Below are 27842 nucleotides of genomic sequence, written 5' to 3' on the forward strand. Positions count from 1 at the left end.
CATATTCCCCATCCCAGGTGTATTCTGGGATGTCTGAAGACATGAGTCTGGTATTTCCATTGGAAGGCAATACATATTGTCTATATATTGTCTTTGAGCACTAAGCCATTTTTTAAAAAAGTGACTGTATAGCACTGAGTGCTAATGACACCTAGTGGTTAAAATCCATCACTCTCTATATTTAAATTGAGATGTGGGGTTGAGAATAATCTAAAGACAGGAAGATTGAAGACAAAGATATGAAAGAAGAGAGCTCATAGGAAGTTCCTTACCTTCAAGAAAAAAAAACAAAGAAAGCAGCAGATCACATAACCCAAAAGCAAGGGCGGGTGATGCTTTATTGGACCACAAAAGAAGGGAAGGGAAGGGAAGGGAAGGGAAGGGAAGGGAAGGGAAGGGAAGGGAAGGGAAGGGAAGGGAAGGGAAGGGAAAGAAAGAAAGAAAGAAAGAAAGAAAGAAAGAAAGAAAGAAAGAAAGAAAGAAAGAAAGAAAGAAAGAAAGAAAGAAAGAAAGAAAGAAAGAAAGAAAGAAAGAAAGAAAGAAAAGAAAAGAAAGAAAAGAAAGAAAACAAACCTCAAATGGACATCTGCCATGATTTTTGGAACTTTGAGACTTGCTTCATCCTTGCTTCAAAGATCCAGAGCCGTGGTTGTTTTCTTCCATGCAGGAGAAGTCATGCAACACATACTTTTGGGTGGAAAGCCATGAGGACTTTTCAGCTCCTCTAGAGGGATCGTGTCTGTCTTCCTTTGAAGTCTCAGGCCAGTGAAGGATGCAGGAACATAGAAAGTGCATCCACTCCTCCATATATTCATGTCTATGTAATAAACATGTCATTTTTTTCTAACCTATAGGATATCCATCTTGCCTAAAGGTCAATCTAACTTCTCTCTCTCTCTCTCTTCCTTCTTTCTTTTTTGAACCAGGAAGATCTCTAGATTCACTGAAAGAAAGAAAAACCCACTGCAGCTTTTTCTATATTGCAGGCTCCTCTCCGACCTGTTGAAAGTCCTTTTACGGTTAGCCATTTATGGGAAAACATGACACAGCCCTGATGACATCCGACAGCCCCATCCCCCAACACAGGAAGGCACATGGTGTCCTCTTTATTTTTTGGAAAAAGGAAACTCACAGCAGCACAAGGATTCTTTCAGCCCACAGTGGCTTCTGTGAAGTGTGAAACTCCCTTTGTTCTGTTTATTCCCAATGGAGACAGATGTAGTGATATTGCTATTTCAAAGAGGCTTGGTGGCTTTCATACTGCACTCTTCTGATGCCGATGGACACCTGTGTAGAGCTTTAAGCATAAAGATTAAATCATTCTATTTTCCAAAAGTCAGCCATAAAAATAAAAGCAAAAAGAGTATGCATAGGAGAAAATGTAAGTCTGTAGCATGAACATCCATTAAATAGTATTTAACACAAAAGGAAGTTGGGGGAGGGGGAAATAAGAAAAAAGGAGCATTAAAAAGACCTCTCAAAATTACTCTTCAATAATGGCCAAAATCCTGTTGCTTAACATAGTCAATTGCACTAGAGTAGGCCTGTTGAATCGTTGGGGATTTGGTGAGTCAATTCCTTCATAGGTCCCATTGATCCAAACAAGCCTATGACTTATTTGAGCAGTCACAGTTAGAGCAGACCCATCTGAATCAATAAAACTTATAGAAATGTTGAGTCCCAAATCCCTATTGATTATTTGGGCCTATTCTAGTGCAGCCCACTTTGCAAAGCAACAGAATTTTGGCCAATGTGCAAGAAATGCAAAACGTGAGCATTTCCATTATCCTGCCTAAAACTTCTTTTCTCATGAGTAATTGGATTTGGCTTGTTTGTTCCAGCCTGCCAGTGCACAACTACTAACAGATTCATAATTGTTAAATTCCAACTGACTACATGTTCCTCAAAGATGCATAAAATCTGCTCTGTTTGGGTTTTCACTAGTCATGTCTTAACTTCCTCCAACTTGATTCCTGCCAAATGTGCTGGCCTAGAACTCCGTCACTTCCCGCTAGGGCATAATACAAGGGATGTGCTGTTTCAAAGAATATTTATGTTGTAGCTATATTTAGCCAGACAGAGGCAGCTGCTTTCTGTAGAGGTGTTAGTTCTTCTTGCAAGATAAAACAATGTCAATCACGTTTCTCATTTAGTAAGAAGTTTTCAACAATGGTATGATTACTGATTAATATGGCATTAATCTTCAGACACAATCTTTTCCTCCCCAGAGAATTAATCATCTCTGTGGATGTTTACTATTTCTGTTTGCTTGATTTTAGGATCTTTTTCCTTTACTGAATAACTTGTGCTCTTTTTCATGATATTGTTGATTGATTGATGGTATGCATAAGCAGTGCACTTTTCCTTATCTGCTGATTGCTGGTTCTTTTTATAACAAAAAGCAAATATTAAAAAAGTGAACATGAGAAAACAAAAATCGGTTCTGTGTATGTTTTGCCTGACATGCTCTGGTCCATGGGGTCACGAAGAGTCAGACATGACTTAACGACTAGACAACAGCAATGCTTTGCATAGGGAAGCGCACTGAAAAGGATGATCTGACTTCCATAAAGAACAGGTATCATCTTTCCCCACTTCTAAAATCTCTAATAGCCTCATGGCTCCCATTTTTCTACTAAAATGAATTTTGGCAACACAACTGCCATTGTTAATACTACACAGCAAGCATAGTTATGAATATTGCTAGATGGTGGACAGGAGGTATATAAAATATTGAAAAAGTAAAACGTGACATACTGCTTTTAGAGTTAAATATAAGCTTCAGCATTAAATATAAAAATTGAACTTTCAAATGTTGATTTCTGTTTCTTTTGTTCCCTATTGTCTTCCTGCCCTAAGAAGGACACTCAGTGGGGTTCACAATACAGTAGTTACATTACAATATGCTTTTTAAAAAGAGAATCAAAGTCAGAGTAAAATAGTTAGAATGAAAATAAAATTAGATTCACTAAAACCTAAGCACAATAAACACATCTTAAATGCCAATTTCAAATACAACCAAGAAGGATGCAGTTAACCGTCCCTTGGAAGAGAATTCCATAGTTGGGGTAAAAAAATGAGAAAAAAACAATACAAATGCAAGAGCAGGTGATCACTAGACATTTAATCCAACAGCTATCTTTTGATGACAAATTCATCTTCCTCAGGCTGAACACCAAGATCTTGTGGGTAATTCAGAAAATTATACCGTATATTGGAGTCCCAAAGTTTCACAGCTACTGTTCTGAATATGAATTCAGAAGGATCTTGGGGTACTCCGACTAAAAAGGCCTTGTGCTGTGTGCCTAGTCACCATACATCTTTTGGAAGCATTATACAGAGAAAGATCTCTGGCAATGACCAGAATGTTAGAACTCAACCATTTGATTTGGGCTTGAAACTAATTAAAAGTCTGGGCAATTTAGTATCCTTAGCACCAGACAGCACAGCCTAAACTTAAGGATAATTCTCAGTGACCACCCTCCTCCATTAAATTTCAGAGGCAAACTGAGGCATCTTGGACTTTTGGTTTAGGACAATTTCCTCCAGGCTACACCACTTCCCATAATGGAAGGAACCTTAAACTTCTCCAGGATTTTTTTCTCTTCCAGACTGTTCAGGAGCCATGCTTCCAAAAGGTTATTGTAGACATGGGGACCTCAGGTTAAGAGATATTGTTGAGTCTAATTCCAGGGTGTCCGTCCTCTCAGCCTCAGAAGAAGAGGGCCTAGATAGCTTAGAAGTGGGTTCGAGGCTAGAAGTCCAGAATCTAATGCTTGTGAAACTCCTTTGTCATGACAAAATGAATTTAGTGTGATATTGTCAGGAAACTGGACATCAGAAATCATCTTAGCATCAACATTCTGCACCTCTAGCAGTTCCTAAACCCTTCCCACCTTTTCAGATAAATAGTATATAGCAGTAATTTGATCTGAATGTCACTTAAGCCCTGTTCAGGTGCTGTGCCTGCATTTGTGAGAGGCTAAAAGGGTGGTGGGGATAAATACACATAAACCCTACCCCTACCCGATCCTATCAATGGTCAGCAAGATCTTGGTGTGTTTAACATACAGGACTGCAAAAACAAACAAGCAAACACATTCAATTCAACAGGCTTTAAGTGCTCACATGATCAAAAGTCGTGCCTGCATATAAGTGTGGCTGCGTCCACTTTCTCCAGCCAAAGTATTTCTAGCCATAGGGGCCACTTGCCCATGCGGAGCAAAACTGGGTTCAAGGCAGTCCTCAGACTACCAATTTGGCCCTTCACAGATAGCTCAGCCTCATCTAAACCAGGTTGTACTTCCAGCCTGGAGCAGCATTTTGCTGACAAGGAATACCTCACCCTTTCTGGACACATTATACAGTATATTCTAAGAAATCAGCTGCAAGATTGCATCTGAGTTCCTCTTTAAACGCCCAAGGAATCAATAATGAAAACAAGGTCATGAACTGAATATCCCAGTCATTTTGTTTGTTAGTTTTTTAAGTTGGCAGCCAAATATATAACTAAACAAAGAATACTTCTTTCTCTCCTCCACATTCCAAGTGGACATTATATGGGAGGACAATCCAGAATATTATTGATCCTGAGTATGGCCACCCATCCTTTTTCTTGATGTGTACTAGCTCATTGCTGTACACCCCAATCTTTGACTCTAGGATGAGTTTGGCCAAAGCAAAAGAACTGAAAGCCAAAGTCTGTCTGCAATTCCTGAATATGCTCTTCATCAGGATTATAGCAGAATCAAAGTACCCTTTTGAATGAAGCCAGATGGGGTACAAAAATATTACTCACAGTAAATTCTTTAGCCCTGGGTAAACTATTGACTTCCCCCCTTCTTTTTGCCAATAAAAGGGCAGATGTGCAAAGCAGCAATCTGAGGCTGAAACAACACCTCAGCAGCAAACCAAGGAGAGTGTAGATGCTGTGGCTTCATGTGCCCTGCTTGTAACACATACCCAGCACAGCAGTCACTGTGGGTGACGGTGTCAGTGGCCTGGCACAATATCACATGATGGAAATGTCACACCACACTCCCTTTTTGATTTTTTTAAAATTGCAAAAAAAATTTTAAAGGGAAACAGCCACATTTATAAATGGAGGTGCAAAGGAGAACAAAAAATCAAAACGGGAAGATGGTTGAGGGAAGAGCAGGGGGGAGTGAATGGGGGAGATGAGGAAGAAGCAGGCAGAGAAGCAGGTGGGAAAGGGGGTAGCCTTGTACCATCCAAAACAATGGGGTATCTGTAAAACTGAGAGCGAGGAAAAAAGGACTGGGTGCCATTTCAAACTGCTGTAGGGCTTGCTATCATGTGCTATGACAGGGGTCACCGTAGATTCAATCCAGTTTTTTCTAGACAACATAGTTTCAGCTTAAATTTTAATTATACCATCAGTTTGGCCCTTATCTTCCTATGGTCTGCCTACTTCACTTTGTCTCGTAAAACTGCTGCATGATTCAGTTCAGTTTTCAGTTCACTGATTTTTTTAAAAAAACTGTAGTTACTCCAGAGATGTACAGGGCAGGCTTCCTAATAACATCAAGAGGGGTCAGTCAATAAGGACTGTACTCTGACTGCTTGGGCAACATTATTTGAGGCTGATATTGTCAACTCCAGCTAGCAGCAGAACTCCAGGTTTCAGGGAAAGATTCCCGGTATTCCTAGTAGTCTCCCATGCAAACATTAGCCATGCTCAATCCTGTTTAGCTTCTAAAACCAGACAGTGGCAGGTACACTCAGAGTGGGATGGTGATTCTGCAGCCTCATGCTTGCAACAAGCCTGTGTTTCAGAGCTTGATCCTAGAGAGGACAGGGGTGGGCATAGACGGAAACATGGGAGAATATGGAATATGGGAGACTACTGTCCCAAGAAATGATGTTTGGAAACTCTGGATGAAATATAGTGGGGAAATGCATTTGGTTTGGTTTGGTTTGTTTTTTAAATGCTTCTCACAAGACAAAGACTATTTGGTTTATTCCCTCCCAGCCCCAGCCACACATTTAAGTCAGTAATTATCTGCTTGTTGTGGTCTCTGCTGCAAGAAGTAACGGTCATGCTGAGCATGTTTCCACCCTAGTTCAGTTGTCTCAGCTTGCTGTCTTCATTGAATCTCTTACATGGATGAACACAGAGGAAGAAAGGTCAGCTTCATAGATCTGCCTCCAGTCACAAGTCAGAAGCGATGCAAAGGAGGACAGAGGGAAGAAGGAGAGAGAGAGAGAGAGAGAGAGAGAAAGCATGAAAGCAAGAAAGCTTACTTGTGCTGAGAGAGGGGACACCTTTTTCCCCTCCCCCAGAGCAGCTGTCCTAGTTGTTCAAGCCCCTCTGCACATTTGGCAATTAGCTGATTGCCCTGACAGAAATGAATATGCTCTTTTCTCAGCTGTAATTCAGACTAATTTAATTTATCACAGAGGAACCCATTATTTACTCAAAGCCTACTGGATCTGAGTGGCTAAGGGTGGGAAAGCGACACATTAGCCCAAGAAATACATGCTCCAGTTTTGATGAGGTAATCCAAATGTCTGAGTTCAGCCTCTGAAGGCAGCCTTTGGCAGGTGAAAAAAAGTGATGCTTAGCCCTTCCAATACAACCAGTTATCTTGTCAAATGCCCCCCTTCCTGAGTCTTAAAGCCCTGGCTGACAGCTGAGTGTGGGGAGAGGTCTAAGGACCTTGATGGTGCATTTTAAAGAGGAAATCTTCAAGGGGGAAAGAGTTAAGTATATTGGCCACAGTCTTCCAGGCAAACATAGCCCATACTTCTGCATTAATGTTAAATTAAGTCCAAAGTCCTAAAGCTGTCCGGTTGATCTCACAGTTCATCTACACATCCTGCTTGTGCCTGTTAAAGAGGTGGTTCCATCATCCATTGATCTGGATCTACATGATATTACTGGAGACTCAAATGGATTCCATCCACTTCCCTTCTACTTCTTATTTTCCTTCACTTGGGAACTTTTCTCTCTCTCTGCATCTGTTTCTTTGTCCTAAACGAGCAATGTTCATGACTCAGACTCTCATGAAATCAGGTGTTATGTCATCTGTGGGAGAGCCATGCCTTTACAGTACCTATCCCTGTGGGAGAGTAAGAGACAAGGGGTGGATACAGGGCAAAGAATGACAAGGTTATGAGAGGCAAAGAGGGGGAGAGATGGGAGGAAGAAGGGGATATCTTATGGCAGTGGTTTCCAACCTTTTTTCACTTGTGTAACCCTTGGCGGCCCATTTCCATAAATTGTACTATTCATATTGGGGGTGGGACCCCACTCTCTGATCTTCAGGCTGCTTTCTCATCACCTTTGGTAGCGGGCACAAACATGCCAGCAAAGGCATTAAAATCAGTAAGAATGTTGTCCCATACAAACTGCCATTGATAGGAAAGGAGCAGGCGACACAAGTCCCTAGGTTAGTGGTAGAACAAGGACACAGATCACCTTGAAGTGAAAGAATGAAGAAGCTGAGGGGTTTCTCACTGCTCAGGAGTGAGTTTACAAGTGACTTACACTGTTGACATATGTTCCATTTCCCACCATCATTCACTACTTTGTGTGACCCCTAAGTGTCCTGGTTCGTACCCCTGGGGGTAAGTGCCCCAGATAATCATTATCTTAAGGTGTAATTTCAAATTGGAAAAGTCTAGATGACATTCAAGGAATATAGTAATTAAAACTTTTATGGAAACTTGGTGTGAGTGATTCCGGGTCTATTGATGAAAAGAGACCACTCTTCCTACTTGCCTTTATCCAAGCCACATCACTTATGTGGATGAGCTATCAACTAGAGTAGACCCACTGAATCAATGGCTGACTGTATGTAGAAGGGATACCTATGGCAAAGTGCTCATGAGCAGTGATGCAAACTGTAGCGGAATCCAAAAAGGTGATGTCATTCCTGCCCGTCCATCACAGCAAAAAAGGGGGAGGAGCCAAGGATAGAGCAGGAGGGGCAGAGCTGGAGTGACAGTTAGGGACAGTTGGAGTTAGGGAGAGGTAGAAAGAGTGAGGGACCAGAAGATGTATAGAGTGTTAGGTTTTAGGAATAGATCAGAGGGGGTTTAGGAGAGGAAATTGAAAGTATAACACATGGAACCAGAAGGAATGAATGTATAAGCATAACAAGAGAGATATAAAATTGATAGTAAAGTGATTGACTGCATGATCCTAAAAGTATTAACACCTGGACCAACTCATATATGATTTTCCTGTTGAATAATAATAAAAGAATACTTAATCATAAACCCTGCTTCCTAAAGTATATGACCTTTTGGGGTGGCAGCTCCTGTGTGGGACTTGAAGTGGTATTAGAGAATACCTGGTGGCACCGAAAAGGGCGTGTGTTCCTTTGTGAGGCCCAAAGAAATAGGGGCAGAAAAGGGGGATTGCCACACAAACCATTCCCCCAAAATATTGAGACCATTTAAAATAATCATTTGTGGCCTCGTGTTACAGATGCAGTAAATGAAGCTGAGGAGTTGACTAGATGTCACAACAGGGGGCATGTGTGAGGGAGATTCCTGGGCAAAACATCCTGGGGGACACTTCTGAGAGGAGAAGGGGTCACCAAGGTTTCATGGCTGTTGGATGCTGGGAGTTGTGGTCCAAAAAAATTGTTTTTTTTTTTTCAATTTTGACTGAGAATTAGCACAATGATGGAAGTTTTTAGAAAGAATGGAAGTCATGCATTTGAACATATATACCTACCTAAGTCCCAGAGATCCTGGTTTGGGCTGCAAAGGTACAATGAAAGAAGCATAAGCAGAGTGGTTTATTGTTGTATGTATGGATAGGATTAATACAAATTTCTCACTACTTTAGGGCCAAAACTGTGTACCAATTGACTTAAAAGAAGCAAGGAGTCCTCAAATGCCAGTCCTCCAGGCTGTGGGTACTTGATGAAAAGGGGGCTTTCATCCCCATTGGGCAACCTGGATAATTACAGATCATGAATGGAGAACGTATGGCCCTCCATAAGTTGCTGGACTGCAATTTCTATCTTTTCTTTCTTAGCCTGCTGTTTTTAACTATATATTTAGTCAGTTTTAATAGCTTTAGTGCATTTCAGTGATTTTAATGGTTTTTATAGTGGGGGTTGGTTTTATTTGATGTTATATGATCTATAGCTAAAGTTGGTTTTTCTTGTTTTCATTCTTTTATGAAGACAATAACCACCCTGAGTGCTGCTTTATAGTGAAAAGGCAGGACATAAACAAACAAACAAAAATTTCCATCATCTGCATTTTTGGCTGTTCTGGCTAGAATGGACAGGAGCTCTGTTCCTACATCTGGAAGAGTGGACCTCTGCTTTAGAAACAGAGGCACGTAAAGAAAATAATGAGTCACCCTTGAAAGTTCTGCTGTGATACTCCAGGTGCTTGCTCAATTGGCTCTCATTGCTTGTTCCTGGTTTGATAATAGACTAGACTGTATTATGCCTGTGCATATTATGCCACCTTCCCTCCCAACCAGGGCATTAATCTTTCCATGTCAATTAAATTGAAACCTCTAATACCTGTTTAGCATTACACTGGAACCAAATTTGATAGATGGAGCTGGAAATCTGTTCTCTTTCTCTTTCATCATTTTCATTGTCAAATTACTCAGTGCATCTTGCATGTTGAAGTGTCTGGGGATATGTTTTCTCTGGAAGATAAATGGCATCCATTTTATCTTAATTTACACCTAGTTAATTTATGGCATATGAAAGCTCTGAAGTCCCATGAAAAACAGGAATACACTCTATCACAACACTCTATTCTACCTATGGTTTCCCACCTTTCTGCAAAATGGATGTATACAGTACTTCCTATCCTTTGTTCACTTACAGTGAAACTGGACCACTTAAAGAGTTCAGTAGTCTTAATCTATTAAGTGATAAGAGTTGGTTCAAAGTCCCAAGTGAGAATACCAAATGCTGGCAAAAGGTGGTAAAGTGAGGGAACACAATCCAGAAGCAGCCAGGGTCAGAGTTCAGTAGGAGAGGCACCAGGACCCCGTCCAGGGCAAGACTAGAGGAACAAGGTAGAGCCAACCCAACAGAGACCAACCAGCTGGGGTTTTGAGTCCAGACAGTAGCCAGGTAGAAGGATGATGCAAATTGTGGTCAGACAGTCCAGGAATCAAAGCTGGGAGGAACCGTATCAAGGCATCAGGGGCTAGGGATGTGGGAGAGGCAAGGCAGGAACCACCAGGCAGGCAAGGCCCCAGTCCTGACAGCCAGGTTTTTCATCTATAGTATGTGTGTGTGTGTGTGTGTGTGTGTGTGTGTGTGTGTGCGTGCGTGCGTGCGTGCGTGCATGCGTGCGTGTGTGTGTGTGTGTGTGTGTGTGTGTGTGTGTGTGTGTGTGTCCAAAAAAGCTAGTTTTCCAAGCTTGGGTACTTCACTTTATCAAGATAGGAACTTTTGTGTGCATAGAGTACTAAAATAATTAAGGGTGATATTGAAAAAAAATGTGGTCCTAAAAGTATACATTGGGCTTTAAAAATTATGTTTGAACAGCAGTTTACTAAGTCATTGTGAAATAATCAGCTAGCTTTCCAGCCAAGTCTGGAAACAAGGTTCATATATAATAACGTTCCTTGCAAAAGAATCTCTTTCATAGCTGACTGTTGAATGTGCAAACAAATTATAAGAAACACAAAACAGAAGAACAAATGATGAGAGGAAAACACTGCTAGAGGGGAGAAAACTCTGTTGGTGGATAGCATTTTTTTTCAACATTAAACAACATTCTTTACGAGGATGCTAAACACTGTCTTGTTTCAAGAGGCATTCAAAGACATTCTCGCTTAAGTTAACTCATATATGTTCCCTCTTTCTCCATTATTTGGGCTATTTTTATCTATTGTCTTGTTTATTTAGAGATGTTCAGTGTTGGTTTATTGGGTGGATGGGTTATTGTTGTACTGTCTTGTTTAAACTGCTTAGAGTAGTGTTTTGCAGTGGTGTATAAATGTGTGGAACAAACAAACAAACATTATAGAAATATGCTGATGTGATTCTGCAACTGCTTATGCTTTAGTCTATTAAGATACATAGATGTGACAATTGAGAAATACTTTTTTAAACTCGGGTATCGTACTTTTGTACTTTATTAGGTGTTGTAATAGGTTAATTAAGGTATTATTCCATTTTGTAAATCATATTAAGTTTTGTCATAGTGCTTACTTATAGCTTTCTTTAAGTTTTCATAGCCATATTCTCAGGACATCATATTAAGGTTTTGTAGTTACAATTTTTAGTTATTCAATAGATAAAGAACAATATTACAAATGTATATCTGCATATACCTGTACAATAAAAAGAAGAAAAAGTAGAGATTTTTCTGGACATTCAGTTTATCTGTCTTTTATGATGCAAAAGATTTTAAGGATATTCAGAAGAAGAGAGTAAATTGTACAGGGTGAAAAATATTCCTCTGATTCATACTGGAGTTAACTCTTTCTGGGATAAATGCCAGCTGTGATGAACACAAGCTTCTGATTTTTCCCCAGAGGTCTATTAAGTTCTATAGGACTCTTAGGGAGATGCTCAGGCATTAGACTCTCTGACCTGTGTCAGTGTTAAGGTGATGAAAATGATCAAGACCATGGAAGAAGAACTGATGTGACAATTCAGGTATACTCATTTATTTCTTCTCTGAATGCTGTTTTTCCAAAATGGTGTTTTGAGGTTTTAGAAAAGCCAATTTTGAGATTCAGCACATGTGCTCTCAGACTTAGTCTTAATAGGTTCCAAGAGCAGCTAGTTGACTATAAAAAGTAATGGATCCTCTTACAGTGTTTATGCACAATGTTTAGTTTATCTTGCTTTACCAACCTATCAACCATTTGAAATAAGTCACATCCACTCATAATGCATCTGTCAGTATTTTGACAGAATTCCATTTACGTCTGTGGTCCAGCTAATATAACACAATCATCTCCTGCACATCTGATCTTCACCTCAATTTATAATCACGTTACTCCTTGCTGCTTCTCTCTGACATTTATACCAGTGAACTCAGGATAACACTTTACACATGTAAGTAAATGGGCATTGATCCATGAACGATTGTGCCACAGTAAGTGTGGTACCCTTTGAGGTATCCCAGAACTCTTTGGTTGTTACCACAGCAAAATGGCAGAGACACCCCTCTTATATTTTACAGTCAAGTGAGGGCCAGGCCTGACAACAAATCTCAAATAATATTACTGCCCCCCTTGGGGTTTTGTACAAAACTGTTTATATTATTAATCTTCTGTTTCTTTGTGGTTACTACTACACACAGCCCTACTCCCTAGTGTCATCCATCCTACTAGATTGGTCTGTGAGAACAATCTGCACCCTACAGACCAAACATTTTTCTTCCCAGTACTGTATTTCAGTATGCTCCTCAGTGACTTCCATATAAAAACAAGCACAATCATTTTTTCCATATCAAATTTTCCTTGCATATTTTTATCCTCCATCCTAAAGGAGTTCTGTACCTTTTCACACATTATGCAACAAGACACATAGACTGCTCTGAAGTGCAAATTCAGCAGGGAGCTGTAGCTGATTGCGTGACCTAGACAGATTTATTTATGTACATACATACAGGCCTTTAGTTAACCTGGAAAATATCTGTCTGTATGTCAATTATACACTTTGCCATACCTTTGCTAACGAAGATTAACTGACTTAATTTAAGAGGGACATATATGCCGTGTTGGAAGAAATTGGCAGTCTGTACTGGTAATAGTAGGTCTGTGAGCTGGAATATCTGGGTCAGAGTTTGACCTCCCACTGTGCCTTGCAGAAGGAGCCTGCCTGTATGGCCTTAGACAAGCTATGCAGTCCCAGAATGCTCCAGAAGAAGAAGGAAATTCCTACTTTTGCACACTCTGTGCCTAGAAAACCCTGGAAAGGGTCACCATCATTGACAAATTATCAACATCCAATAAGCAGATGGTAAAAATAACAGTATAAATAGCCTTCAAAGACTATTCTGTTAAGTCAGAGAGGTTTGTCTCTGTTTCACCGTGTATAATAGAACCAAAACAAAAGAGTTATATCTCATGAAAGACTAATGGATTTATTTCAGGGTGAGTTTTCAGGGATTGCAGTGGATCAAAGTGGATTGTAATCTCCAAAACTCACATTGAAATAAACCAATTAATCTTTAACAGGACATAACTTTTTTGCATTTAAACTCACCAAAGTCAGTGAAGTAACTAATGAACATAGTCTAAAAATGAACATTAAGAAAATCAGGTTCATAATAGGCATGAAAGGAAGCAGCTGAAGAAATTCAGTTGAAGACCCAAAGTAAAAGAAGGTTGACAAGCAGAAGCACTTCAAAATTTAGTTGAGCGGACAGCAGAATCCTGCTACTGTAATAAAAAGCAGAATAGAGGCAGGTTGAAACTGCTTATTTAAGATGAAGGATGCAATGTGCAACAAAAATCTTATACTGCAATCCGCTTTGAGAATGTGCATAATAAAGTGATGCTCTGCTATATGTTATGGAATTATAGATTTTAATACAGGTAACTATAGAATAGACAGGAGTATCTGGAATGCGCATTTATCACAGGATATTATGAGTCTGTTGGATTGCGAGGTGGACTACAGAAGAAGTACTAAGGAGAACAAGTAAAGACCAAGAAATCCTAAAGCACCCACAACAAAGAAGGCCGTAATATTTTGGCTGCATAATAAGAAGCAAAAAGTGCAGATTGTGACAGCTGGTTTTCGAAGGCAAAATAAATGGGAAAATAGGTGTAAGAAAACTTTAGAGATTGGTTTTGGTGGAATGCAACACCATTGTTTAGATTTAGAACACCTGCATCCAAAGTAGAACAGTTGTGATGGTGTCCAAGGTCTGTTAGGAGAGGAACTAATAGAGGTAGTGGTTTGCAATTTTTAAATCTTACCAGAATATTTACTCTGAAAATTACAATTCTGATTTGAATAACTGTATAAACACCTCAATTAAAAGTAAATTTTAAAAAATCCCTCCTCTCCCTTATAGAATACTTCCCAAATGATTTGCTATTCAAATAGCTAACCAGCAGAGGGCGCAAAAGTGATAAAGTCTAAAACCCATATGCTTTAATATTCTCTGAAACATAAATCCCTAATACAGTTCTATATACAGTTGCTTGAGATGGAGTCGTCTTGGGACACAAATATTTTGTGAGCCGTTTTGACAGTAGATGTGCTGAAAAGCAGGTATTTGAAAACTGTGCTTGGAACAGTATTTCTTTAAACAATAATTGTGCATATGAATTGACAGCTATAATCTACAATGGTGTGAAGAATCTTTTCTATGTATCTCTTTTCAAACTGAGATGTCCTGCCTCTTCCTCCCGCTGAGCCCTGCCTTATTTTAAATAGAAAATTTCAAAAGAATTTTGCACATTAATATATGTGTTTGCCTGTACATTTTAATTAGTACTCTAAGAACTTCCTGTCACGACCCATTATTTGTGGAAATATCTGCTTGAATTGCAGCCACATGTTGTTAGAAATTGCAAAACCAACTTTTTTTTCACACACATGACAACTCTAGATAGCCACCAAAACCAGAGTACTGTAAAATGCCTGCGATTCACAGCACTGCTAATGAGGTAAATGTTCCCCTTGACAATTTTTGTCCAGTCGTGTTCGACTCTAGGGGGCGGTGCTCATCCCCGTTTCCAAGCCATAGAGCCAGCGTTTTGTCCGAAGACAATCTTCCGTGGTCACATGGCCAGTGCGACTTAGACACGGAACGCTGTTACCTTCCCACCGAGGTTGTCCCTATTAATCTACTTACATTTGCATGCTTTCGAACCGCTAGGTTGGCGGGAGCTGGGAAAAGTGACGGGCGCTCACTCCGTCATGTGGATTCCATCTTACGACTGCTTGGTCTTCTGACCCTGCAGCACAGGCTTCTGCGGTTTAGCCCACGGTGCCACCACGTCCCACTGCTAATGAGAGGTTGTACAAAAATGTGAAATTTTACTAAACAGCAGGCACTCACCTGAACTGCTGCCCTTCTCAGTTTACCAAGATCTATGACTTGTCATTTTGTTTATTTCATAATCTCGGAATCTTTTCTCCCTGTCTATGGTCCATTTGGTGTTGCTTAGGTCAAGGCTACAATCCTTTTCCGTACAGCTAGGCTACGCAACTCTTCGGACTTCAGAGTTGTTTAAGCAACGTAACTGTGTGCATTATTGCAATCTATGTTCCTAGGTATTGTGAGGAGTTGGAGGTATTGGTTGTTGTGGGTTTTTCGGGCTCTTTGGCCATGTTCTGAACGTTGTTCTTCCGAACGTTTCGCCAGTCTCTGTGGCCAGCATCTTCAGAGGACAGCACTCTGTGCTCTGGTGTAGTTGGCTGGGGAGTGGAGTATTTATGGCTGTGAGATGGGCTTTTGTCCTATTCAGTCGATGGGTGATTAGTGTGTCTTATTGTGGGTGTATTGTTGTGATAAGGAGAAGAGATTATCTGTTACTGTGATTGATCGGTGTCATTAGCTGGTCTTTTGTGTGTAGTGATCCCCAGTCTTTGTGGCTAGGTAGAGGTCGTTGACCTTTTGCACGCTGTATTTTCATAACTGGAAGCCAAGTTTTGTTGAATTTCAAACTTTCCTCTTTTTTGTTGAAGTTCTGCTGGTGCTTGTGGATTTCAGTGGCTTCCCTGTGCAGTCTGACACAATGATTGCTGGTGTTGTCCAGTATTTCAGCATTTTGAAATAGAATTTCATGTCCAGCTTGTTTTAGGGCATGTTCAGCAACTGCAGATTTTTCTGGTTGTTTTAGTCTGCAGTGTCTCTCATGTTCTTTGATTCTGCTTTGTTTTGTGGTTCCAATGTATACCTGGCCACAGCTGCAAGGTATGCAGTATACTCCTGCAGTGGTGAGGGGGTCCCTTCTGTCCTTTGTTGACCGTAACATTTGTTGTATTTTTGTGGTGGGCTTGAATACTGTTTATAGGTTGTGTTTTTTCAAGCACCAGCAGAACTTCAACAAAAGAGAGGCTTTTGAATTGTGGTGCTGGACTGCAAAGAGAACAAACCTATCCATTCTGAAGAAAATCAACTCCGAATGCTCACTGGAAGGACAGATCCTGACGCTGAGGCTCCAATACTTTGGCCATCTCATGAGAAGAGAAGATTCCCTGGAAAAGACCCTGATATTGGGAAAGTTTGAAGGCAAGAGGAGAAGGGGACGACAGAGGATGACATGATTGGACAGCGTCATCGAAGTGACCAGCATGAAATTGATCCAACTCCGGGAGGCAGTGGAAGACAGGAGGGCCTGGCGTGCTCTGGTCCATGGGGTCACGAAGAGTCGGACACGACTTAACGACTAAACAACAAAACATAGAGAATCAATAGGGGTCAGTCACATATAGTTACACTCCTGGGTTGTGAGAACAGGGATGTGTTAAAAAACATAAGGCAGCGGGCATGAAGCAGGTAGGGTTGGAAGGCTGCACAAAAAGGCAGAGGCAGCAGGTAGTCCAGGAAGAGCACTATGGTTCTTTGTCGTCAGGTACAAATCAAGAACTAAGAGCATGTGAGAATCCGTTTTAGCGGAGGGCAAAGTGAGCCCAAGATTTATCCACATGTCTTCTTCATACCTACTTTGGTCACACCATGAAAAGGCAGGATTTTCTGGAAAAGATGATAATGCTGATAAAGTCTGAAGGCAGCAGGAAAAGAGGAAGACTAAATATGAGATGGATTGGCTCCCTGAAAGAATCCGCAGACTTGCGTTCACAAGAGCTGAGCAAGGCTGTTGAGAACAGAGCGTTTTGGAGATTGTTCATTCATGGGGGTGCCATACGTTGGGGGCCACTTGGCAGCACATAACAGCAACAACAACAACAACTGCTGCAAACCACTCTATTCATTTGACTATGTTTGTTAAGTGGGGAAAAAGTCAGGAAGGCCCATCTCTGTTCTGAAACCATTTCCTGTGTCTGTTTTCCTTTTTGACTTTCCTTTAATGATAAACAAATAGAAAAGTACAAAGTGTCCTTCATCTAAAGCGACTGTTTCACTGCTGGCACTTTGTTCTAAGGCGTATCAGTCTGTACATATTTTCTAAATGCTCAGGTAAGTTTACAGGTTTACACGAGGAACAATGTTTTTGATTCTAATTGTGAGGCCACATGAGAGGAGAAGCCACCCTTCTCCCCACAAACTGCACTAGAGCTACCGAGTGTGCTCTGCCGAGATCTGCATGTTTGGGATGAAGAGCTGGGGGAGGGGGGGAAAGTCCCTGAGCGGAAGGACCCTGCCCTCTTCCTGTTCGTACAATTCAACGAACCTTTTAATTCAAACAAAACCGCACCACATGATATGTTGGCATTGTGATCTGGCAATAGGAAATGCAAACCCCAAAGGGCATTACTAGCCATAGGCTGAAGCCAAACCAAACATGCCACAGGAATCCAAAAATAGCATTGAGCGCCTGCTTCATCAACCTGACTCAGGCAGTGAGATAGCCAAAAGCATGCATAAAAAACAAGCTTGTTTATCTGGCCAGCATCGGAAGGGAGGGCGCATTACACAGGGAGGGAGTGGAGACAAGGAAAAACACACACACACACACACACACACACACACACACAAGAATTGCTTTGCTGGATGAAAATCTGTCTTCCCCCTAGTTCATTCCTCTTGTTTTTAACAACAGCCATTCAGAGATGGACAGCAGCCCTTCCCTGCTCTTTATGTACACAGTGTTTGATATGCTACCTCTGAATTTGAGGTATCCTGGTATCTCACATGCTGTGACTGTTCAACATCTAGCACTGGAAGGTCTTTAGAAATTTCAAGATTTTTCAAATTTACCCAAGTGTTACTCCTTTCTACCTCACCTCAATCATCTGTACAGTCTTTTATATGTTTTATATTGTCAGTCTGCTTGTGGCAATGGTCTTCGTTGCACCTGCCAAAAGAACCCCACATGGCCAACATCAGTTCATTTTCCTGGCCAACAGTTTATTTCCGGTTTATTTATTTCTCACTGGAAGGGTAATTTAAAATTGTAACAATTATGAATTGCTTCATTCCTTATCATTTTAGCAACTATGAACGTTGCTGTTAATTTATTTCCTTTGCAAAGGGGTTGGGTTTCTGGCTGCTGTGGCCACTTAATGGCCACTGCACTTGCACTCTTTTTAAAGTTATATCAATACATCAAAGCAGCCATCACACACACACAAAAAAAGGAATACATTGTCCAGAAGCGCCCTTGCAGGTGGGAAAGAGAGCTTGGCAGAATCATTTCCTGCTTGGGATTGTTTGAAGAGATAACGAAAGATGCCAGGGATGAAAAACAACAACAGGAATACATTGCTCAGGAGGAGACCACTCCAAGGAGACAGCCTTCCCTCTTCCCTTGTGGTTGAAAGAGGGCTAGAAAGAGAGATATTTCCTACTTTGAATGGTAGGGAAAGGAGCATTGCTTTAACATCTCTCTTTTTAAAGCCCTGCTCTTCACAATACTTTGCAGGTCTTTCAAAACCTGCTTCCTCCTCTGGACCCTCAGATGGACCTCTCTATCACTGTCAATGTATCACTTTTGTAATTTTTTTTAAAAAGGACAAGTAGGGGCCTGATTTACCCATGAAACAGCAGAGAAAATGAATTGATACAAAATTAAGAGTTTAGCCTGCTATACCATTTCAAATAGAAAGAAATGAATTAATATTGTTAAAAACAATGGGAAAGCCCATGCCAATATATATACGAGACCAGTGAAAAAAATGGATTGTACAACAGAGGTATGAAAAGAATTGGTGTAACTGGGATTCTTTTCTCATGTGTAATTGAGCCTAATGTTACAAAGCCAGTTCAAAAGGCACCACCCTTCTTCTGAATAGGCAAATACTTCCATGTCTGCTCAGAACGCTTCCATATGAAAAATACTAAAAGGGGTGGGACTTTTTTTTTTACAGTAATGAAAATGTTTGCAAAAAGTACTCCCCTCAGTTTCAGCTCACGACAATATAGTTTTATTTTTCCATGTAATGCTACTTTTGTGGGAATATAATTTGGCATTCACAACAGTTCGTTGCTTGCATGTTACTTGAAATTACACCGAAGTTTTTCCTCATTCTGTGAGTTTTAGTCTTAAAAAACTAACATTTCCAAGCTCTGGGTAGCAGCCAGAGTGCATTGGTTCGGTGAGAAATGAGCTTTGCTTTGTAAGCATGAGCTATAATGAAGAATTCTGACCTGGCTCAGATGTTTCTGTAGATATAGAATTCAAATTAATATACAAAATATGCTGTTGACATTATAGACATGATCAAAATCTCCGAAGGACAGGCTTGTTCTTGGGGGTACCTTAGTATCACATTTTCAAACACTTATCAACATTCACTATCAAATATATGGGAAACAGGTGTAAGATGATAAGAGGAAAAGATGGAAACAACTGGTGGAGCAGGTTCTACTTGTTCTGTGAGAGTTCCACACCTACTTTTTTACATATTGGCAGCTGAGAAGGTGAGACTGAGAGTCTTTCCTCATAAACAGCCTTGTTTGTGATTGGCACCCCAAAGACAGCACTGGCTAACTGCCAATCGCAGACTCAAGGGGCCCGTCATCCTCCTCATACTAACTTCAGATAATTTTGAATAGGCACAGAAGAGAGGTCTGTCATGGCACCAAAGCAGCAATGTGCCAGGCTTCTTTAAAGAGGCATATCCTATTTCCAATAACAATCTTTGCTTTTCCTGTTACTGTTCCTATTTCCCATCAGCTGTGGTTCATCAATCCAAAGTGTGGGTATGCCTCATATTTAATGCAAAAAATATCCTGTTTGTTTGTTTGTTTGTTTGTGTGGAGGGAGAGATTGCAGTTCCCAGAATCCCTTGGGTGTCATGGTCAGGTGCTTCATTAAACTCTGGAAGATTATCTTGCAACATGTCCTGTCTCCTAAATCTGAAGAGTCTTGTGGCAATCTGAAATCAGAGGCCAGGGTTGTACTGAGTGAAAGCCCCATTGGTGGACAAAAGCAAGGTAACACTGTTTATGCATGTGTTGCCTATTACACAAGTAGTGGTTCCCAATGAGAAAACCTGACTTACACTTGTGCAAGGAGATACTAGATGCCTCCATGTGCAAGTGATGTACATTTAACTTTCAATGGCCCATTGTACACTTGGTTTGACTGATAATATACTTAGCAGAATGGCTTAGTAAGGGTTATCAGGTATAAGCTTTTGTGGACTGTAGCTGATTTCTTCAGATACACAAAGAGTACAGCTTCAGGGGGCCAGAGATTCCTGGGTTGGTTTCAGAGTTCCATAACTCAAGTATGAGGTGTTAGATGTTAAGGTCATGCCTTCTGACCTGGAAACCATTATGCCTAATTCTAGAACAGGTCATGGTAGTGATTGTGGTTTTCAGTGACAAGAGAAAGAGGCTTTTTCTCATGCTTGAAGACATATTTTCATTACTTTACATGTGTGAGACACGAGGCGAGGGGGTAGAAGCCCTCGCCAGAGTGTCGTCCTCTCGTAAGAAAGAACAGCAGGCGCAGACAGACCCACTGGCTTAACCCGTCGCAACGGTACAGTGGGGAGTGGATATCAGGGAACTAGAAAGGTGGTTGGCTAAAGTAACCATTGTAACAGCCTCCTTATACCTCACAAAGGGGCTATTACGTCACACACAATCACTCTTCAGTACCACTGCCACCAATCATTCCCTCAAATGAAGCTTCAGGCCAAAGTATGATTTCAAAATAAAAATAAGATTTGTTGAATACAAACAAAAGGAATGGTAAATCACTTGTATGTAAATAATAAGTCAATCACTATAATAATATAACTGTCACACTCACACACTCACAGACTCTCACTATATAGCACAGTATCACCAAGCCCTAACCATTCCTATCTCTAAAACCCTATCAGACCCTATCACCAAACCCTATCTAACTCTCTCACACCATTCACTCCCCTTATATACAACAGCTCCACCCCTTAAGTCCCACCCTCTGTCACGCCATTGGTAGATGACACATAGCTTCAGCAGTGACGGGCAGGTGATGTCATAGCTGTCTGTAACAACCATAGCCACTCCGACTGAAGGAGAAACAGCGGGAAAGGGAGAGAAGGGCAGAGCCATCATAGAGGCAGGAACGGGGGCTATAAAAGGGGGGAAGAGATGATATACCGTGGAGTTGGGAGTTAATCTGGTTGGAAGATCCCTGGATCGGGAGGTATGAAAAGGTCCGGGTTCCAAGGGAGGAGGCAGACAATAGAAGGTTTGCCTCCTCGACCCTCGTATTGGGGGTAGTCCGAGGCGCGTGAGTGGCACCAGAGATTAAGGGAGGAGAAGGAAGTGATGGAGAGAGAAGAAAGGGACTGAAGAGCATGGTGACTGGAGGAAGACTGTCGGAGAGGGTACTGGCCAGACCGTGGGCTCCCCTACAACGAGATGAAGACCTCTTCGACTCCGAGGGGAGAGATGAGGAGACCATACCCTTGATTGACCCAGGACTCTTTCGACTTGGACAATAATAATTCCTTCATCAAGGGTCCTTGGAATGACTCTGAGTTTAACCCATTTAATAAGGATATTTGGATGCCCTCGTGAGACCCATTGGTAGTGAGAGATGATGTTGGAGTAGAGTTAGAAACCAAGAATCTGTTGTTCAATGTTCCAATAACACCTGGTTTGGATTTTGCAACACGAGAATCTCGGGTGTCTATGTCCAAACCTGCAGAGGCTCCATTTGAACCCTCACAACATGTTATGTGGCTAAATGTCTCAACAGAAAATAGTTTCCAAGGCAATGCTCTGATGAGCCCTGGCTGATCTACTGCTTCTGTCTATCGTAATATTGTCCTTTATTTTGGGTTAGAGAGAGCCACTCACTTCTGCACAAGCCTAGGTGGTACTTACACATAGTTCTAATTTCCACTCATACAAATAAGTTTGTTTGTTTGTTTATTTGTTTATTTATTTGTTTGTTTGTTTGTTTAACTTATATGCCGCCCACACTACCCAAAGGTCTCTGGGCGGCTTACAAAAAAGTTTACTGCACATCATTAGGGAGGGGTCAAGATTCAGTAGAATTCCCAGGATAGTTTATAGGATAGTCACAACTCAAGATGAAAAGGTCAAATGGGAATTCAAAGCCTTAAACGAAACTGTTAGTCCCAACTAGAGCAGACCCACTGAATTAATGAAACTCACATAACTGCTGACTTACCAACTTCCCACTGATTCAATGGCTGAAATCCAGTTGCTTCAACTTGTGCCATATAAGGCTGATGATATCATCAACTATGGCAGATTTTCAGAAATTAAGAACTTCTGATTCCCATCACTACCCCAGAGGTCCTGAGTCTCTCTTCAAACCCCTTTTGTCATGGGAAAGCCTTTGGGTGGTGTGGGACAAAGAGGAGGGTGTGATTTTCAGATACTGTATTAAAGACTTCCCCCTGTCCTGCAGCCGCCTAAGATGTCCCCATCATGAAAAGAACCCGAAGGAGACTTGGGGGGGGGGGCGAAATCAAATTTTTTAAAATTTCTGAAAAACTGCAGAGGCTAATTATATCCTCAGCCTTACACGGCATTAAGTTTTGATTTCAGCCAATGGGACTTCTCTGACTGGGACTTACAACTGGATTCAAGTGTGGTGGTATATAGTCAGAAACTCTGGAATGCCAAAGGTTCCCATGTTCTGACATATGGATTGACTGAGGTTTGATTTACATAGATAGTGAAGAGGTTTTTAGAATGGACTCTTATCCCTACACACTGCAGCTAGGAAAATACCATTTTTAATGATGGTTGACATTAAAAACACACACTACAGAAACAGACACATAACATGAAATTCTAGCCTATGAGAAGATTAAAAGTCACAACCTCACAAAAGCTCTATACAGAATCATGCTGCACATAATATAAGGTTTTAAGAGACATAATTTGTTTTGGTCTCCACAGCCTAATGATTATCAAACATTTATGGTATGTTTTTTTAAAAAAGTTTGTTTAATGCTCTGATCAATCAGCTTGGCAACTAGTCTTCTTGGAAGGCACCTGTGAGACATGAGTGAGGGATGGTTCTCCCCTATTCGTCCAAAAGTTTCTGAAATGAAGTGCTACTTTTTTATGCTTTAACTTCATTGTGTGTGTGTGTGTGTTGAATTAGTCCACAGGTATTGGTTGCTGATCCATGAGTGGGGTGACCATGTATAAATCACAAAAAAAGAACAAAAGTGGGCACTGATTTATATAACATTCAGTATGATGATTTATATGTACAAAGGCAAAACCAGAATGTCTATGATTTAAACAGAATACAGTGCATCTCACTCAAGTGGGAAAGACAATGAATAGGTGACTTGTGTGCCTGCTGAGTCTGCTGTCCAGGCGCTGACTGTAGATGAGCAACTTCAAAGTCCCTAATTTCCTTCCTTCCTTTTAAAAAAAAACAAAACAAAACCTATAGATCAGGCCATAGTATAGCCCTTCAAGTGAAGAGCTCATTCAAAATGAGCTTTGTCCTCTGACAGCCCTAAAATAGAATCCTTCCTAAAAGAGAGCAGGTGGCCATTCTCCCTACAAATAGAGAACGGCTCTTGCACCATGTTTTGAACACATCAAATACAAAATACTCATGGGCACTCTCAGATATGAAATGTTTGTTCCATGTATTACAGCTGCTATTTCTCTATTTCAAATGCACACAATATACATTGGAGGCAGGAATGATGGAGCTCTGCTCAGGAGTATTTGGAAGTGGGAAGCAATAAACTAAAAACTTCTTTTAATTAAAGGTCTTTTTTTTTTTACCACTCATCACTACCACCTTCACATCACAGTAAAGCTTAGAGAAGCACATTCACTTCTCCACTGGCCTAACCTGGACAAGTGTGAAGCTGTTGGCAGTAAATATCTATAGGCATCCACATACCTAAAATTTGCCATCCAAAAAGAGAACACATGGTGCATAGTAATTAGAAATCACACCAGAAAAAACCAGGGGTGAAAATCACATTGCTTGTTCCAAGTAGCATAGAATTCTTCAACCAATGGGACTTAATCCATCCCATTCATTCCATCTGATGCCCACAGATGTTGACAGCCAACAGCTTCACACTTGTCCACGTTAAGCAATGGAGAAGTGAATGTGGAGAAGTGAATGTGCATAGTTTCTAACAAATACAGACATAATAGACTGGGATAAGGCAGGGTCAAGTTTCCAAAATGAGAAGTTGCGAGTTCTGTCATCAGGTCAGGGCTGTTTGTAATCTGGTTTCCTTTATTCCAATCTGAGGGACAGTCCAGAGTTTGGACAGGTTACTTTTTGGATCACAGCTTTCATAGTGGCTGGAGGATTCTAGAACCCAGAGTCTAAAAAGAATAGATTCTCTAAGCTTTACTGTGATGTGAAGGTGGTTGTGATGGGTGGTAAAAAAAAGGCCTTTAATTAGAAGTTGTTTTATATATCTTACTATATATACTGTATATAGTACGAACCCTCTAAACTGGCTTGCTGGCTGGCTCAATGAGATGGAGTACTTGGCCAGAAGTAGGGAACTAGAGGCAAGAGCTAAATTCCCCATTACAGCTTACAGGTGAAAGGCCAGCTCATGTGGTTTTAGGCAGATTGCACAGTCCCAGAGTGTCCCCCAGAAGAAAGGAATGTAAACCATGTCTGACTACTTTATAACTAGAAAACCCTGAAATCAATTTAATAATCCTAGAACTACAGAGCTAGAAGATACTTGATGGTATGTAATTATTTAGTAATCCTTTAGGCTGAAAATAAATGGAGAAAAATGTTGTCCTATTATATGTTTCAATTTATTTCAGTTTGTCTAGGCACTAAACAGCTTGCTGTTACTTATGCTTAATCACGCTGATGAGAGATACTATCAAGTGTGCTGGGAGGATGGCATGCAAGCTGTTCCCAGCCTGGGTGTTGCAATAAACACAGAATCCTGGCTCTAAACCTGCTCCCCTCCCCCTTCAGCTTTAGTGTGTGCAGCAATTAAAGCAACACATTCCCTCTTCCTGTTAATCAGGGCAAAGCAGCCTCAGGCCTCTGTCTCTGACACACTGAGTCTCCATTGCTGGATCTGGGCCTGCAATGGTTCTGTTGTTCATCCCATGGTCATAATCCATGTCTCATTTAATTCTGCTTCGTTTCTCATCCTACATTGCACACAACACATCCTCCTTCCAACATAACCCCACAGTCTCATAGACATCCTTTAGTCTCGCAAGACCAAGGTAACATGCTCTGAATCGAGGAGTGTCCTCTCCAGAGCATGAAGCCTGGGTAAAGTAATATGGAGGATAGGCTGTTACCCAAGCAGCAGATCCCCCCTCTCCACGTTGCTGAAATGGTCCAATGGGAAAGCAAGAGCCAATACAACTGGTTCCAGCAACATTGCAAGAGTTGGCAGAACGACACGGACTGCCTTCGGGACTCCAGCTCCGGATTTTGCCTCTAGGTTAACTCCTGAAGCCTTTTCCATGAATGGATATAGCCACATGGCAGTGGAGGTTTGAAATTGGAGTTTTCCTTCCCCTAACCCCACAGTATATTGCCCTTTAAGTCAGTTTTTAGTAATTCTGATCTAACATGAATTTTTTGAGGAAAATATGGATGTGATTTCGGGCATGACGGGCCTCTTTCCAATTCTGGAGCATCTTTACAATGTTCTTTTACATTTTGTGGTTATTTTATTTTTATTAGATGGCTAGGAATAAATTTGTTACAGCAACCCTAACAGGGCTTTCAGGTTAAGCGAGATATTTAAGGAGAGGTCTTACCAGTTCCATACTCACACTGATAGAAACAGAGAGTTTCTATCACTCTATCCGCTACTCCACATCAAGTATCTAGGGATATATACACAAATGTATATATAGGTGTTACTTTTTAAAAAAAAAAAAGGTGACAGAATGAAAGAAGACTGGTGTTCGATCCAGTGTTTAATCTTATGGTGTTTACAATTTGTGTGCTACTTGGAGCTGAGAGAGGCTAGGCAAGCCTCTCACTTCAAATTATTCCTTTGTCACAGTTATTTAAATGCTAGTCTTTTTTACCCTACAGTAAATATCCCAGGAGGTCTTTGCACCATCACAGCAGCTTCTTGGATGTATCCTGTACTGCAAGGTCAGAATATGTTTTCCAGAGCCTGTTCTGAGACAACCTTCCCCAGAAATAATATATCGGCCAGTAGTCTTCTGGAAACTGCAGTCTAAAGAAAAAAACAATGTTTCTAAACTTTGCTCTTATCATTGGGGGGGAGCAGTAATCCACACTTTCAAAATAATCTGTAAATTTGGGCGGTGTGTCCTCACCTGTTTCCCAGCCAGGGGAGACAGAGAAAGCAATAATCCTGGAGGGTTTAGAGATGGGGTATTCATATTCCTAGAAATAGAGATGGGATATTCGTATCCTCAGGGATACGAATATGAACATCCTATCTCTAGTTCTACTCTTCTTGCCGAAGAGGCGCAGAGCAGGGAGCGCCCTGCCGCTAGACCGGGTGAGGGGTCGCCTCAAGAACCGGAGCGCGAAGGGGAGACCAAAGGCACCGCTTCTCTTATGACTGTCGCCGCCAGATCCCAGCGTATGTGAGGAGAAAACTGAGCAGAAGCAGAGGAACCCGCATGACTGGTCACTGCAGACGTTCTTATTTTCCGCCAACTAAGCGAACTTCGCCTGCACCCCCCTTGTTTCTTTCACTTCGTCAGGAGGCCGCGCTGTAGTCTTGCTCCCTTTCCCCTCGTACGCAGGTCTGCTCGACTCTCCCGCCGCCCCTCCCAAGACAGGAAGGGCGACCAGGCGAAGATGGCTCGTTTGGAAAAGGCGAGCGTAGGCGATGGTGGTAGCAGTACTGACGGATGGCACGCAAGGGCGTCCAAAACAACCACCCGGCCGGAGGTGGCGGCGGGGGGTCAGGCAAGCTGTACGCGTCCCGCCAAAAGCCGCGGCTGTTAAAACCAGGCCATTTCTTCGCTGCGGGCCTCCGAGAGGGGCGCCTCCCCAGCGCCAAGGCACTACGGCAAGCAGAAAACTGCCTGGCTGGGAAGCTTACGAGGCGACCCTCCCGTACTCTCGTAGCCCCAAGGAAGATGGATGCCTCGGCGCCCGACCCTAAAGAAGCCGTCTGCTCTGTATACCGAGCTGCCTTTTGGCGGGACGCGTGTAGCGTGTGAGGGAAGCGCTGCGGCCTTGGCTACGGCTGCCGGTCATCACTCGCCAGCGCCACCAGAACCCGTATTTACATCAAGTCGAGCCACTTGCTCTTGCTCCCCTTCCTCATCTTTGTCTGGTGGGGGAGGCGCTTTTTCCTCCTTTCTGAGGAAAGGGCCCTGCTTTTCGCCCGCCGCCTCTTGCTATGCCTCCCTGACCTATACGGTGCCTGGCAAGTTGTAGAGTGCGTTGGTTCCTCCCTCAGGCGGCGGGAGAAGAGTGCTCCTTCTTTTCCCTGACAGCCCATTCGCTTTTCTGCGAGGAGAGTTCCGTATACCGTAGTTGCTTCATGTAAGGCCTTGCGGTGCTTGAATAAAAGGTTGCAGCAGAGTCAGCCTCACTGAGCCCCCTGGGACTTCTTTCTGAGAGTAAGCATAGTAGGGCCCTCAAATTTGGGGAAGCGCCTTCTGAGAATCAAGAGGGTGGCACTTGTTCAGAATCAATGGGGCACTTAGTTAATATTGGCCCAGGCAGGTGTTCAGCCTTTGTCTCAGCCTTCTTCCGGGATCTCCCCGGCAACTGGGTTGGAGAGTCGTAGGGGAGAAGTGATAAGTGCTATGGATATGCTTTTGGTACAATTTACAGTAATGCTAATATTCTATCTGATCTTTTGTTGGTTATTGGTGGCTTA

At 41.8% G+C, this 27842-nt stretch overlaps 1 long non-coding RNA gene across 1 annotated transcript; it reads right to left on the bottom strand.

Moving 5' to 3' along the window:
* Positions 1 to 585: 585 nt before the first annotated feature.
* On the bottom strand, positions 586 to 27020 carry LOC144586039 (uncharacterized). Its single transcript, XR_013540738.1, has 2 exons — positions 26314 to 27020; positions 586 to 26210 (listed from the first exon to the last, which is right to left on the bottom strand). It is a non-coding gene; the product is annotated as an uncharacterized LOC144586039 (long non-coding RNA).
* Between the last annotated feature and the right edge of the window lie 822 nt (positions 27021 to 27842).

This window comes from Pogona vitticeps, chromosome 1 (genome assembly GCF_051106095.1).
Source record: "Pogona vitticeps strain Pit_001003342236 chromosome 1, PviZW2.1, whole genome shotgun sequence".
Taxonomy (NCBI): domain Eukaryota; kingdom Metazoa; phylum Chordata; class Lepidosauria; order Squamata; family Agamidae; genus Pogona; species Pogona vitticeps.